Below are 16,553 nucleotides of genomic sequence, written 5' to 3' on the forward strand. Positions count from 1 at the left end.
GCGTAAGTAGATACCGCGTAACTCGAGAACCTACTGTATGTCAATATATGTATATAAAAAAATCACGTCTGTATATTTAACAAATGTTAAATGATTTTAATTTTAAAATATTATTATTTACCTATAATTACACATTTTTTGACATAAAAATAGAGAAAAATATAAAGCACTTGGAAAGAATAGTAAAATATATTTAACAATAAATCAATCACCTATGTTCAAATTTTTCGCAATTTTTCGTTTGCGTAATAATTACCGTTTCTGTAGCATTTATAACAGATTTTTTCTATAATTTTTTTTATCAAATACAACTTTTTAGAAAAAATATGAACTATATTTATTGGATCAGTATTTTTAATGTTTAGATGTTATAAACACGTCTCTTTTTATAATAAATGTTTTTAGATTAAATAGATCAAATTCGGTATTTTTATAGTGAATGTATATATTTTAAGCTCCGTAAAAATCTTATAATAAATTATTTATACAAAAATCACATGTAATCTGTTGAATAGTATAATGAATTTAATATTTATGTCGCTTTGACGGGTTAATAGCCGCAATCGAAGCTTTACCGACCGTTAATTAAATATTGATCATATATTAATAACATTTAATTTGCTGCAAGGTTTAGTATCAAATATATAGTAGTAGTTAAAAATATAGAGGAAAGTATTAATCATAAATAATTATTTAACACAAATACTTACTGTTTTAAATATCGTTAATATGAATATAAATATAATATATAATTAGATCAATTTAATTTATATACTAGAAAATTATATATAATATTTTTACATGAATTTTCTTAAATGTACATAATTATAACAATAATATAAATCATTTTACTAACTGTCTTGCTTCACGCTGATTATCTTGTGTGTGGGATGGTTTTATTATCGTACATAGTCATGTTCTTATTTTTTGTCACGGCGATTTATTCATACAATAATTTTTGGTTTAATGATATATATTTTTAATAGTATAAAATAAGTGTTTACATATTTATTATTAAAACCAATTAAATTATTAATTTATTATATTTTATATTATGTACTTACACTCTGATTTCTAGTATCTTAAAATCGATTCTCTTTATGTGATATCTGATTAAATGCTGAAAAAATACTTACATTATTTATAGTATTTGCTCAACGCAATTATTTATGTAAATTATATTTCACCAGCCACTTGAGCGTATAAGCGTTGTAAGAATTTTGATTAATTGACCGTCGAAGAACAGCAGCGGCCTTTACTTATGAAGTTTATGTTAATTTTACAAGAATATTACGAGCCCCGCGTTTTCTTTATTTACGTAGTACAAAAGCGCCGCTACCGATTTGTCCGAATGTTAATAATTCAATTGATCTCCATTAAATGTAAAATAAACACAAATATCCAATTTAAACATTTCTTTATTAATAATGTAATAGTGTATATAATATTGAGTAAAATCAATCACATGAATACATAATATCACGTACATAATATAAAGTATAATATAAATTATATGACCAGAATATCATCACTTCATTACTGTTTACTCATTTACAATTGAGATTATTTAACGTTATAATAAAAAAGCTCTTTATTTACATTTTTAATAAACGATCGTATACGCATTTGGAATGACTGACACGTTTCGCATCTTATACATATGCAATAAATTTGTATAAAATCTACACATTTAATGTATATTATTCGGTTAAAATCGTATACTTTCATAACATATATAGGAACAACGCATATTTAATACAATAATCACAGCAAATCAATTCAAAATAACGTTCAATAAAATATGTATAGTATTCTAATAGAAGCACAATTTTATCATTTGTACATGATAATATTTAATAATCATTGAATATTTATAGTTTTTCTAAGGATCGTGTATTTGTAAGCATTTCCCGGGTGAGCCGCCAGACTTGCTTTGCGGCATTTTCCAGAGCACTCGGAGACTTTCCTTTGAATAGATCCAAATTAGGCAGAAAGTAATGGGGACAACGCCTGCATTGAAGACAGGATATCAACTGCAAAAATATTCCGTTGATCCTATCGCCGAGACTCGCCTCGTCCCATTCCAATTCTCTAGGATGCTTCTCGCATTCGTATAAAAGTAACGTCTTCATGTGATAACTCGTGACTGGACTGCCTGGTAGATCCAAATGTCTGTCGCGTAATGTTTTCAATATCGAAAGACATCTTCTTCTGCAGCTGCCTTGTAAGAGGCGATCTTCGGCTTCTAAGAACGATAGCACCCATGCGTCTCCTTCCATCGCCGATTGTTTACCTTGAAGTGCCACGCATTCCTTGGATAGAAGATCGAATCCTTCCGTTTTGACTTCGGCGACTAAGTTAGGATGCGGCCAAGGAATGTGAGGGATTGGCCAATGAGCTGCCGATCTTGGCCACACTCCCGAACATTTAAAAGCCGGCGTGATTTGGACGATATATCGCTCCCTGATCCTCAATTTGACTTCGGTCGTATCGGCGATCATCTTCACCGAATCTCGATAAGAACATTTGTCGCAAGCTTGAGCCACTAGCGTTTGAAATCTCGATCGAATCTTCCTGGCCGATAGATAACCCGAAGCTGTGATAAACTCGACCCACAAAGACATAGATCTCTTTCTTCCGTCGCTTAATTTGAGCACTGCACAACCCGGTAGAGACCCGTCGTCGACGAAATTAAACACACCCATTTGATTCAAGTATAAAACCACTTCAAATTCTCCAGGCGATATAACTTCCAGGCCTTCGTATTTGCCGTTGCATTCCGTTAAAGAAGAGATGAATCTAGGCTCTTGGACTTCTACTTCTTTCAGCACGTCCTGAACAACTTTGCACACCTCCCTGATGGTTTTGGATATCTGACCCATCCTGGTCTGCACTCGTTCCGCGTAGTATTTATTTATTTGATACAGCATCTTGGACTGGGCGGCCATCATGTCCGGCGGCACCAACATGATGGAAAATTGTATTTTTTCTTCTTCTCTTATCTCTTATCTAACCGTAGCCGGGGCGATCCATCACCGTCGATGGGTTTGTGCATAACAGCGTGGTTAATTTTTAACCGCTCGGCCGGCAGCGCCGTAACCCGGTCGTGACTAACAACCGGTTTTTCGGTTGACTGGATAAAATGGCAAGTCTCGTTTCTCGTTCGCGGCGCGCGACGTTACAAATGCGCATGCGCGGGCAAAGATTGGGCGCAGAGGCGGAGTCGGCGTAAACGGCTCCGCCTTGACTCCGCCTTCATTCGCACTACCACCTCTTTATGCGGTGATATAAATTGTATACGCGGTTCTATTATATAGACTTAGGATAATTAAAATGCTAATATTTTAAGTTATCTATTAAAATAGGCGCTACTGAAACGCTTATGAGAACAATTTCTTTAGATAAAAAACATTTATATCCATTTTTATTTTACATATCTAAATCTAGCAAATGTGTATAAATATACATTTAAATCACCATACACGCTTTGATGCCTTTAAGATCTAAATAAACACACTTAAAAATATTATATAAATAAAAGCTTTTTCTCTATTAATATATTTATTGTATAAAAAGTATCATAAACAACATTTTCGTATTTTATTGTGTGAGATAAAAATTAATAATACATTAAAAGTGATTATGGCTAAATAATGTGATTCAAAATTTACCCCAGAGATTGTCCCTAAGATATATTAATGTCATTACAAAAACAATTCCTTCTTGATATTGCAATATTTTAAAGTTAAAAGGCATGTCATTATGTAATAACGAAAGACGAAAAACGAAAACATTTCCGCCTTTACGCTACAGCCAGTTAAAATTATTGCCTTAATTTTATTGGATAGCAATTTTTCATTAGAGATAAAACAAATAAAATCAAATTGTATAGCGGCGTTTCAGACGATTCCAAATAATTTAGCAACTAGTAGAGTAACTATACTGTTTGTTTGCACTGAGAGAGAATGTATATTTACTATGTAACACTAATTGTTATTTGTATTTTTTATACGTGAACGTATAAAATTAAAGATCAGAAATGATAAATCATTCATCGTTTCCAAGACTTAAAATGCTCATATTCAGGCATCCAGCTCTTGTTTAGTAATTGCATTAGGCTCAGAAAATTTCAAGAAATTCGATTTACTTTTTAACACTAATTTTTATTTGTATGTGGTTACTAAACTAAATTACAGTTTACCTCACTTCTCAGAGCGCAAAAATTCACGTCAAAAGCAATAAAATCGTGTCGGTGCCTTCGCAGTGGGAACGCTGTTTACCGTTTACTATGTATTGATTATAAACTTACATTAAATTTAATGTATTTTTACACCATCTATGCTTTAGCAATATTAGTATATATATAAGGCGTTGTTCTCTTAAATCCTAAAATGTTACGTTCAATCGAGACAAAGAAGCTTTTTTAAATGAGAATTTTATTTGAGAAATTAATATAAAGCATAAAAACAAATCGTCAACGATTGCTTTATAAGTTAAATATTCCTTATTTAATAAGTGAAGACTTTTTCATAACATGCTTGCATTAGAAAGAAATTCTCAAACTAATATTTTCAATAAAAAATATTCAAAATATTATCAGGTTTATATTTTTATGAATTACGACAGATTTCAGAAATATAAACGACATAAAACCATCATGTGCTCTAAATCATATCTGAAGCGTTTTGAAAGAAATTTTAACGACACCGCGAGCTCGCATTCGATATGAAATATGCCACTAGATTCGTTTGAATATTTCACAAAATTAAAATGTTTCTGTCGCTGCTCGTTTTTAGCAAGTATGTTCACGAAATTGATATTGCAAGAATTTCAATAAAAATATTTATTTATTAAAAACGAAAATCGCGCGATTACTTTACTACAGATTTCGTGTAAATTTGTTAAAAGATTTACAGTACACAATAAAGTATTTTTAATCTAAAAATATCACGGAAAACATTAAATCGATTAATGAAACGATTATTAGTATAATTTGTAACATGTTTTATTCATGATATTACAAGAAAGAAGCCATTCAGCAATTCGATTATATTTTTTATTAACATTTCATTTACATTTTATCGAAACACGTTTTTCGCTAGGGCTATACTTGTATTTATTATGATTATGGTAACAATTTAATTTTGGTATACTTGTATGAACAGTGCACGTGTGAATTGCTTTTTTAGACTTAATTCCTAATTGTCTAAATTACATTTTTAACTCGCAGTGTGCGCGAAACCTTCACGCTTTGTTCACTCATTATCATTATATGGAAATTTGTTAATTAGGAATGATTTATATTTTTACTTTTGTTATGTAAGGAAGTACGCACCAATATGTATGAACTTATAAAATATTTAAAGTAAACCACTTTATCTCATACATTAAGTGCATTTCAGCGATCAAATGGTACCGCTAATGGCGCACAAGAACAGCGATACTCAATCAATGTCTGGACTATAAATCTATGAGAGTTTTGTCGAATCTTCTTCTGATCTTTGATAATTTAACAGACCAATTTTATGAAAGTATTTTAATTAAGTTAAATTTTTATATGAAACTTCTTTGTAACTTTCGGAATTTCGAGACATAAAGTAAAATATTCGATACGGTTGCGTTCTTCTTTAATAGCTCTTTAATCAGTTTTAAATGCTTTTACTTTGAGTCACGTTGTAAATTATGTTTTATTTAGTCTATATGGAAACCCTTAACGTAAATAACGAACTGTTATTAATAAATTATGTTTAATTAGGATACATTTACAGTCGTAAATATTATACTTAATCGTTTTTTAAATATAACGTTAAAATTTATAAAATACAAATATATCTTTAAACATGAAATATCCAAAAATATGTAGTTTAAAATATAGTACAAATCTTAAGCCTGTATTCAGTACAAATTAAAATAAATTAAACTTCTATAGCTAATAAACTCCACTTTCATTAAAACACTCGCTAACGTACATACAGAAGAAAAACTTAACCTATTTTTAAATATAGAGAAAAAATGCGAAAAATTTGGAAGCATTAGATTAAATGATGTAAACAAATTGAATACATTAGTATGCATTGTAATTGCAAAATATGTAGGAAATCAAAATCACCTGTAATCAAAATTATACTTTATCAGAAACAGTAATCGATTCGATAAACTAGAAACTGTTTTAGCATTCAGATTCGGCCGCTCATACTTTCACCCCAACGCCTTTTGTTTATTCACAAAGGGACAGATTTATCGGCGTCACCTGGTAATGTTTCAAAGACGTTCCAACGACTCTTTGTGATTCCGCGGAATACGTTCTTCTCGTTTTATTTTTGTTTTATTTTTTACTTTTTTAATTCTTTTTCTCTACGCCACTCGCCCGGTCGACCTAATGGGATTTCGCAGTATATTATCGCTGTCCTTGCGAGACGAGCTTCTTTTTGCTCGCGCCGTCATCTGCTCGCAGTTTATGTCTCGCGTTCGCCAATTTAATAAGTAAATTGAGCGTCGATAGGTCTTTTTTTCCTCATTATTGTCTGCTATTATTATTATCGTTGTTGTTTCGCATTTCTTCTCTCCCGGTGGATTGGTGTGACCACTTAGTGGATTGTAAATTATGAAAACGCGGCTCTTCGGCCCGTGCCTCGTTAATATAACACCGCTCGAAATAAGAGAGCGTCTTGTCGGTGCTTTATGATTATGGCCGACACTATGTGTGCATTTATACTCCGTCTTTGCGGTCCAACTTATTAAATTTGTGTATCAAAAGAGGCTGAGTGTCATATTTTTTGTATAGAAATTATTTTGATTTAAAAAGTCACCCACAATTTTCATTGAGTGCAGAAATAGATGCACGTGACGTGATGGCGTAATACCATTGCGAATATCACCAATTAGTATTTGCATAATAATTTATGAATAAATAAATTTGGACAACCTTTATATACAAAGCAGTTCAGGGAAGGGTTGTGCAAAAAATGTGTGAAACACGCATGAAATGCGCCAATAGACACAAAAGCTCAAATGTTTTGTATTGACAAAGAGACGTTCTCTGATGAGAGTATAATTAATTTAGATATGGGGTGCAGGTGGTAAAACTTGTGCGAAAATTGTCTATAGACAACTTAGCTAGATTAATAATCTGGCATGCTTCTTTTATTCCGGCATGGAAGGTATCCACTTTATTAATAATATAATTGTAAGCACAGTGAAGGTTAATTCATCCCTTCGATAAAAAATCGAGCGAAAATAATCAGTAATATTTTTTTTTTAAATATAATACTCTATAAAAATATTTCAGAATATAAAGAGAAAAGTATAAAAAATAAACTGACACTAAAATAGTCGTTAATTAAACCGATAAAATACATTTAAGACAAAAATCGTTTAGACGACTCAACAAGATAAAAAAACTTACAGATCTGATCGAAGTAGTACGCATTTATGAATTAGACCAAACTCGTTAAAACGTTGACTAAATCTCAACCTTTCCTGAGCAGTATTAAAGGCTAAATAATATGCAATAAAATGTTTATATTTTACTAGTCACAATATACAATTTTCAAATAATTTTTCATCACACGATCTTTTAGAATATATCTGGTTTTGAGACTGGATATATGTTACTTTGAAGCCAAATAGACATAAAAAATCTGATTATTTTATAAGCATATATAAATTATCACATATATAGAAAAAAATATATTCTACCATCAGGCGATGTAGTTAAAATGGCAGGTTTTTTTTAGCGTATCGAGTTGTATTATTGTCGGCTGTGATTTCATGAAGCAGCTGGGATTTGTCGTAATGTACCTCGTGTCCATGCAGTCGTGTCCTGACTGTTTGCTGATCAATTTACAATTACATCAAAATATAAATGCTTAGATAGCCACTTCAGTGATCCGTAAGCAACTGGTAGAAGACAATAGTATTATACGCAGAGTAGAACGTGTTGTCTTGCGCGCATCCTTTCCAAACAAAGATTAGTATTTTAGCGAAACTTATGAGTAATTTCCGTCTCGAAATGGATGTGCTATAAGGTGGTCCGTGAAATACTCCTAATTAAAAACGCAATTATTTGGTCACGAGGTATTTTTCCATTGTTGTGAAATACACAACTGTTTATTTGTTTTAAATGGCCATTAAGTTGACATTTAAATTCAAACAAATTATGCAGGTGGTTGAAACTCACACAAATTAAAGTTTTGTTATTTATTGTGCAAATTTTATTTTAATTTTCTTGTTTTTTATATGTTTTATTTCTTTTTTATATGTAACACTTAAAAAGTTTAAAAAATATAATTTTCTAAAAATAACTTGAGTTATATATAAAATGTTATAATTTCTAAGGTGATTCATATTTTTTGCACTTTACTGTATATGTTTTTTATAATCTTACGTTGTAACCTGACAAATGTAAGCCAAATGAATTACAGTGGGCTAAATCTGTATAAATAATACCTACAAGTAAATATTGACCGCCAGATTTTTCAGTCTGAGAATCAGTGACAGCCCAATATAAACAATTATAAATTATTATGTATATTAATTTTTAATCAATATACGTCGCTTTGCAGCTAACGCCGGACTAAATTAATAGTACATTTTTTATAAATAAAAATTCAAGTAGATCGAACCCGCTACCTCTGAACTACCACTCTATATCTTACCAACTATGCTAATATTAATTCAAAATCAAGGTAGACATACTATAATGAAGTATGGTATCGGTTTTATTTTAGATTTATGTAATTTTTAATTAACTGATATATATTTTTTTAATAGAATATATTTTCACATTCAATTTTACATGCTTAATATAAAAAATAGATCTACGTTTGTTTATATAATTATGTCAATTTATAGACACACAATCTTAAGTGTGTTATATCATAAATTCGTCACTAAATAACATCACACGACACTGACAAGAATTTGCTTTCAAAGCACTGCTTGAACGTTGCGGTAATGTGTTTTTAATTTCATTATAGCTGCTTTATAGCCATGTTCTAAATGCGTACCAAACACACGAGTGCATGTTTAACATTATTTTAATCTATACTCTGTCAATGTACGAACATTTTCAAGTTCAAATTTGAGCACGTATGACCAGCGTGTCACTTTCGTTTATTTTCGAACTTTCCATATCGTAAACATGTAGTACGTGTGTCGTCGCATTTTCCGCTGAACGATTACATCGCATACCCAATAAACATTCGCTTCGGTCCTCTTTTTCTGCTGAACAACCGCGCTGCTTTTGGAGCTTTATATAAAGACGTTCTCTCCTTTTTATATTATTATATTATTTCAACGGTCTTGGCTGTTGGATGTGAAAAAAACTGATAATCCCCTCATAGATTGAAGTTTATGAATCCGTCTTAATCCACCCGTCACATATCCGCATCCTCCGCATATCTGTATAATCCAGGCCGCACATAATTCATTCTCGCACAAGTTTTTTTGTCGTCTCCATTAAAGCGCACATCATTTTTTATGTACGGGTCTTTAAAAAAACTTCAAACCTATATCTAATTCGCTCCCAAAGTACGCAATAAAAATAAATTCAAAAGAAAGATATATTCAGTTGAATGAACATAGTGTTGTTATACGTATGGGATAAATAATACACGTGAGTTATTTTTAATCAAACAATAATACAAACTAGCGAGTAAGAACTAGATGGATAAATTCTAAATATATTAGTAGGTTTTATTCTTAATTAATTATCTCATTGTATGGCTATCTGCTGCTAAACGTGGCTGTTAATCAAGAGCTAAAAAATATTTTCGTTTAACTGTTTTTGGACCGAAATATAAACATAATTTCCAGAACAGAATAATTACTTTTGTGCTGCGCATCTAATTTTCTTGGGGATTTAAATAAAATTAAAAAGAGTTTATTGTAAAAATATATAAATAATTGCGTTAAGCATCTAAAAGAGTAATTTATGCGATGATATTTTTAAAAAATCGCAATATGCGAGCAAACGTTATTTGTATGTATAATACAAGTAGACTCCAATTGGAATATTCGAATACCGAATATATTCGTCCGTTTCTTATCTACTCGTTATTCAAATTATTCGTTTATATAATATTTTGAAATTTTATATTTTCTGATGAATATTATACTAAACTTTAAAAACAAAGTTAAACAACGCAGGTAGTCAATTTTTTTCCTCATATATATATAGCTCATTTTTTATTTCGCAAAATTCATCTACTTATTTTATAATATTTATAACAGCCATAGCCAAGCTACAAACTTACAAACAAACAGACGCATACTAAAAATCAGAAATCATTTAACTATAAATGATTTCTGATTTTTAGTATGCGTCTGTTTGTTTGTAAGTTTGTAGCTTGGCTATGGCTGTTATAAATATTATAAAATAAGTAGATGAATTTTGCGAAATAAAAAATGAGCTATATATATATGAGGAAAAAAATTGACTCGGAACTATCCGAGTTGTTATTATGCAGCTGTAGACTTTGTTGATGACTAGTGTTGAATTTTATAGTTTTATAGTATGTTTGAAGCAATTTATCATAGTAATATTTTTTTAACATGTCGAGTTTTGACTGCTACATTACATTGCTGACAATAAAGCGGGTCTTTGTGGCAGTAAGAGTAATAAAAATTGACTTTGTACTTATTAAAAGTTAAAAACATTTAATTTTATATTATTTTTTAAATAAAAATAATGGAAAGCGATTATTTCTTCGATCTTTTCAAAGTCATCTCGACGTTTGGTACGAGTTTAGTTGAACTCATTTTTATTCCAAGTCGGAAGCGAAGTGCTGAAAGTGTCTGAAAGTTCTAATTGAAGCATATTTCTGTTAGAAGTGAATTCATTATGCCGTATTTGAGTCCATTTCTATTTCCATTTTTTGATCATACTAGGCGAAAAATTACTATTTTTTATTGTCCGATAAAAAATCTTGTTAAGACGTAAGATTTAAGTTTTAGTATAGTAATTTTTTATTATGGTCTAACCCTTAAAAATACAATCCACTATTAATATTCCACCTATTACTACGATATTTCAAATGCCTAGACGTTTTAGTCACCACACTCAATACAGTACAAAGGGATTATATAAAATAGTATAAACAAAATGGAATATATAATTCTTGACTTCAAGGATGCTTCACATTAAAAATCATTTTAATGTGTCTTACAGTTATATGCTTGGAGTCTATATTTACATTTTTTATATTATTTATTTCTCAGAGGCAAACCAAGATAAATTCCTGTGGAAATTGTTATAAATGAGACATGACTTAAAATCTCAAACATACGGAACTAATTACTATTCTTGTTTTAGTCTACCGAGCTCCCGAACGCGCCGCTCCGCACCTTCCCAATCTTTTATTTTAATGTATTTTTAGTGGTGAGCGCGTTTTATTTTTTATTGAAATTTTATTTGAGAAGCTCGTCGGCATATTCGCCGAAGAAATTTACGTCTAACATACAAAGTGATTTATATCGGTTAGGCGCCTAGCCACTTCCTTCCCTAACCAGTTAGTTCGCAGGGTACACAATCCGCTCTTTGGCCCCGTGTCTCATTTTCCCGTAAATAATCTCGTCTCGGAATAATCTCCGCGCTCAATTTCCGAAGGAAGTCAAAATGTGAGAAATGTGGTATTATTTAACTTCTATTTATTTTTTGCCCCCGCCAGAAACGAGAAATAATCCAAGCGACATTTTCACCCTGTTAATTTGTTCGCGGACTTTTTTTTTACTCTTGCGGTACTAAAGTTGAGTCGTCAACACGTGTAAGATATAATTTGTTTTGCTTTAAATGTATTTTTCAGTTAATTCTAAACCGATATTTAAACTGACTCGATCTCGAGTTGATCACTGTAATATAGTGGGAATAGTTTATACGGCGTCCAGCTTTGGCCGAGCGGCAATTTGTTAAGTGAAATTATCGGTTGTTTAAAAGCGTGGGAAACGAGAAAAGAGAAATACGTAGGAAACGAAATAAACAAACGTTTGTTAACGTCAAAGTGTTAAAAACAACAATTCGGAAACCGCTCGCGACACACGACACCTAAATCTTTTACGACGACTATCTTTTTCGCCGGAATAATAAACGCTCGTGCTGTAAATAATTTCGTGAAAGGCGGAAAAATCATATCGAATAGTTTTGACTGACGTCAGTTCATTATAGTTTTAAAACTTGAATAACGGAACGTCTTATATATATGTCTTGATTATTATATAGTAACTAATCTAACGATAAAATAATATAATATCTTGATTTTATTTTACAATTTTACCCATAAGCCAATATAGTGTTCTCGTTTATGAAAGTTTTTAATTTATCAGTTATATTTTTATTGGTGAAGTTGATATGCACCAATATTAATTCGTATATCTTTATTATCCATTTTTTGCTCCAATTGGTTTTTCAGTAGTATTCGATATGTCTTTTCCCACTGCCAGGATTGATGTATCATCCGCGAATGCTGCAATTGTGACATTCTCTATTTGTGGAAAATTATGCGTGTACAACAAATATAGTATCGGTCCTAAGACACCTCCTTGTGGGTCCTAAGACACTTCCTTTTTTTTAATTCTGAATAATCTGTTGGAAATGCAGATCGAATGGCGAGAATGTGTTTATTTATATATTCTTATTGAATTACATTTTCGTTTTAAGTGACGTCTATTTTAATTAACCGTACATATACAATGTGATAAATATTGATTTTTTAATATATCAATCTCAGTGTGGTAAGCGTAGCTTTTATAAAACTTTTGTTTTGATTAGCACTTCTAATCGAGAATTTCTCAAAGAAAATACATAATGATGATTTCTCATTTCTCGAGAATTCTCATAAACTTTTGTTATAATTTTAATCCACTGAATTTAGAGCAGGTAGTAAAAAAAGGGATTTTCGATTGGCACTCCGAAAACATTGTTTGATAATATAAGTTTTATGACAGACTCTATGAATCACGATTAGCATACATTTCGTTTTCTCGAACATATGCTGGCCAACAAAAAAAATAAGAATGCAAGAAGCAATTACTTAAGAATGTGAAGTGACCATTAATTAAACATGCATTAACCTTTATCGTCAAAAACTTTTTTCTTATTGAATTTATTTAATCACAAAAATGATGCTTCTTACATATTATTTATATATAATTTTTTTAGGGTAAACTCTATACCTGTTCCAGATGTTGGGACCACTACCTTAAAAAAACACACAAGAATACAATGTCAATAGAAAGAATGTTTCGCTCTATCCTTTTAAATATTATTTAGGTAATTGTTCACTATTGTAATTTACACAACACCAATGATTCTCAACATATTTTTAAACGCACGGAATTTATTGTAGTTTTTTTTACTATCTGATACAGTAAACACTAAATATATTTATATATGTACATTACAATTACTTACATATTTATATACTTAATGTTTGGTTATATTTATCCATCGTATGATATTTCTCGAAGCAATCTTTCATATGAAGATATGATTTTAAATTACGTTTTTAAACATCTTCTTTGTTTTCCTTTCTACAGTTTATTTTACATAATATCTTCTTTGAACTTCTAAAATTATATACTTATACGTTTATTAAATGTTTTACCATTTTTTGCTTTCTAATTTTCACCCAAATTTCTGTTAATTAAATCAGTAAAAATATTTAATGTAAAAATTTAAATGTATACTGCAAATTACATATATTTTTCATATGACCAAATTTATCAAGAATTCTCGAAAAATGATAAAACTTCAGACCTACTCGTATCTAATTTTCCTAAATCACTGTGCTACTCTTATTGATTATTCGCTCTCAAATGTTTAGATGTATGATTTTAATCAGCACTTTATCTGAACTACTACAGTATCGAAATACTCTATAATTTATTAATGTATTTATATTAAAAATAAAATAGTAAAACTCATTTATACACATAATATCTCCCATGAATTAATGTTGCAAAAGTTTTATATGTAAAACGTGTATTGAATTACATTCATAGTAATTTATTTTTTGATATTTTGCCAATCATTTGTAAAGTCTCACGCTTTTATCATATTCTTCTTATGGTGCTTTATAAATCATTCTTGTTGTATTTTACTTATTGAAAAAAATGTAATGATAGTGGTTTTATCCGAACATTGAAATTTATTCAAAAATCTTTCTATAAACCATTACTCAAATATTTACCTTTTTATAAAATCTATGCTTTTCAAATCAAATGGGCTACAAACAAAATAATTTGTTAACCGTTCGATTTACGACACCAGATAAAACAACTCCTACTAGACACCATCGAAAATAATCGTTTGTTTTCATACTTAAATCGGGCGGGTATAGAGCGAAAAACGAAACAAATGTCCCATCAACATATTATAAACATAGCCGGGTTTGATCGAAACGGTAACAGTGGAAAACGGACGCTGATTTACCGAGATATTCGTCGGTTTTAAATATAAACTGAGCGACTAGTCTCCGGCGCGTTAATCACTGCCCAATTGGCAAACGGACCAAACGCAGATTGGCGACTATCGATCAGGTGCAATTAAAATCAAAGTATACACCGTTGGTCTCTAATAGAGCTATTCGATCGAATGTATCTTCGCGCATAGTTTCTTAATGGACGTAATGAGTAGGGACCTATAGTAGTATGGACTGGGTACAAAAAAGGACGTTTAGTGAATATAAATAGCTTCCTAAAGACTTCCCGGCTAATTTGCTTCGGCGCCGCCTGTCAACGCCGCTCTACACACATGTGGTGTTACTTATATATATGGTGTGTATTAATAACGTCTCTTACACGGGAATATATTATGATATATACGAGATCCTCCGGTGTAAAATAAACATTAAAGTATTTATATAAAAATACACATGTAAACGCATTAGAGTTTATTTCATAAAATGCTATTTGTATCTAGTATTTTAGATACAATAAATGCATCGCTTTAGAAGAACTATTACTCAAAAAGTGATAATTTTTGAGATTTTGTTTATATACGAATCACCTACAAATAGTCCATATTTGTATGTTGAAGAGAGTTGCAAGTGATTTTGAGCAGGAGCGTAACATGTTAGATATACGAAGTGTGATTTTTTACAGTAACAACTGCTTCCGCTTTATTCATTTGAAGTAATAAGTCCGATAGCCTGATCCATTGAGATAGTCAGTGTCAAGTTTGAAAAAATTGTGACTTGCTAGCCGGCTTTCAGAGCCGGAAGAGTAAGGTCATGTTTACCGTGTCTATCGCGCATCATGGATTTCGAACAACGCGTTTATATTAAGTTGCAAAAGAGTATCAAAGAAGCACATGAAATGTTTAAATCAATATATGACGATAATGTGGTGACTCTGAAGACTGTGTACAAGTGGTGTGAGCGATTTAAAAGTGGATATGAGTCGGTTGAAGACGAGTAACGTTCGGGACGTCTTTTGACCTCAAAAACAGACAAAAACGTGCAAAAAATGGTTCGTTCAAGCAGACGATTGACTATCCTAGAACTTACCGAATAACTGAACATCTCGTACGGGTCCATGCAAAGCATTTTAACCGATGATTTGCAAATGAGACGAGTGAGTGCGAAATTTATTCCCAAAGTTTTGACTTACAAACAGAAGGAAAATCATATGTCAGTTTGCACGGAATTAAAGGATCATTTTGATGCAGATCCGAACTTTATGGTCACGACAAAGCAACTGAAGGCCCTTCCAACTATGGAATCAACGTTGAGATAAGTGCATCGCTAGTCAAGGAGATTAATTCAAATTTGATCTAAACGTATTCCTTTGTTTGTAATAAAATTATTCTATAGAAAAACTATTGTATCATATAACAATCTTCTTCCATATTTAAAACTTGTACCTTTAATTTTTAATTATTAATATTATTAGTCTTAATTCACAAATTGTTAATAATTAATTATAAATAAATATTAAATGAGTAAAAGATTCATAAATATTTAATTTCAATCGCTAACATTCCACGCGACACAATTCGATATCGACTCACACACCTGAAAAAGGTATCGATGACTCCTTTTCTTTTAAGTATAAAGTCGTGTTTGGTTGACAGCAGCGTCCGATAATTTATCGCACGACTCGGTTCGTATCCAAAACTGTGGGTATCCGAGATGTATCATTTATACGAAAAAAATAAAATTAAAGGACTAAAAGGACGCTATCGAAAGAACGCTGTTTTTTAACGTTGAAACCCGTTTAAAACAATTTTTAAACAACACAAATTAAGAGTAACGGTTTGCGTATCGCTTTCTATACCTCAACATTCAATGCATCTCGTATTTATTTTTTTATTCAAACCTACCTTCAAGGTATCGCTTTACAAATTTCATAATATTTCGGTTGAACGATCACAAATAGTGGTGTACAATTACATTGTAATCTTATACTTAAGAGGGAACACAATGATCTTTTATTGTATGAATGCATGTTTTTTTGTATTATAAATATAAAATATATTGAGATTATATTTTCGGAAACATCATAGTTAAAATATGATAAAAGATATCTTCTGCCCACGTTTATTTCCCGTCAGATCT

The 16,553-nt window shown here is 30.9% G+C and overlaps 1 protein-coding gene and 1 pseudogene across 8 annotated transcripts in view; one reads left to right on the plus strand and one right to left on the minus strand.

The window, feature by feature from the left end:
• rg (A kinase anchor protein rugose) overlaps nt 1-16,553 on the plus strand; it is a 529,428-nt gene that overhangs the window by 459,895 nt on the left and 52,980 nt on the right. The gene's annotated exons all lie outside the window — the stretch shown is intronic.
• Nucleotides 1,401-3,168, minus strand: LOC148235009 (protein mab-21 pseudogene; annotated as a pseudogene). The gene has a single exon (XR_015809509.1). The product of XR_015809509.1 is annotated as a protein mab-21 pseudogene (transcript).

The sequence above is a fragment of the Plectrocnemia conspersa genome, unplaced genomic scaffold (genome assembly GCF_051122295.1).
Source record: "Plectrocnemia conspersa isolate PC_06_02 unplaced genomic scaffold, ASM5112229v1 ptg000005l, whole genome shotgun sequence".
Taxonomy (NCBI): Eukaryota; Metazoa; Arthropoda; class Insecta; order Trichoptera; family Polycentropodidae; genus Plectrocnemia; species Plectrocnemia conspersa.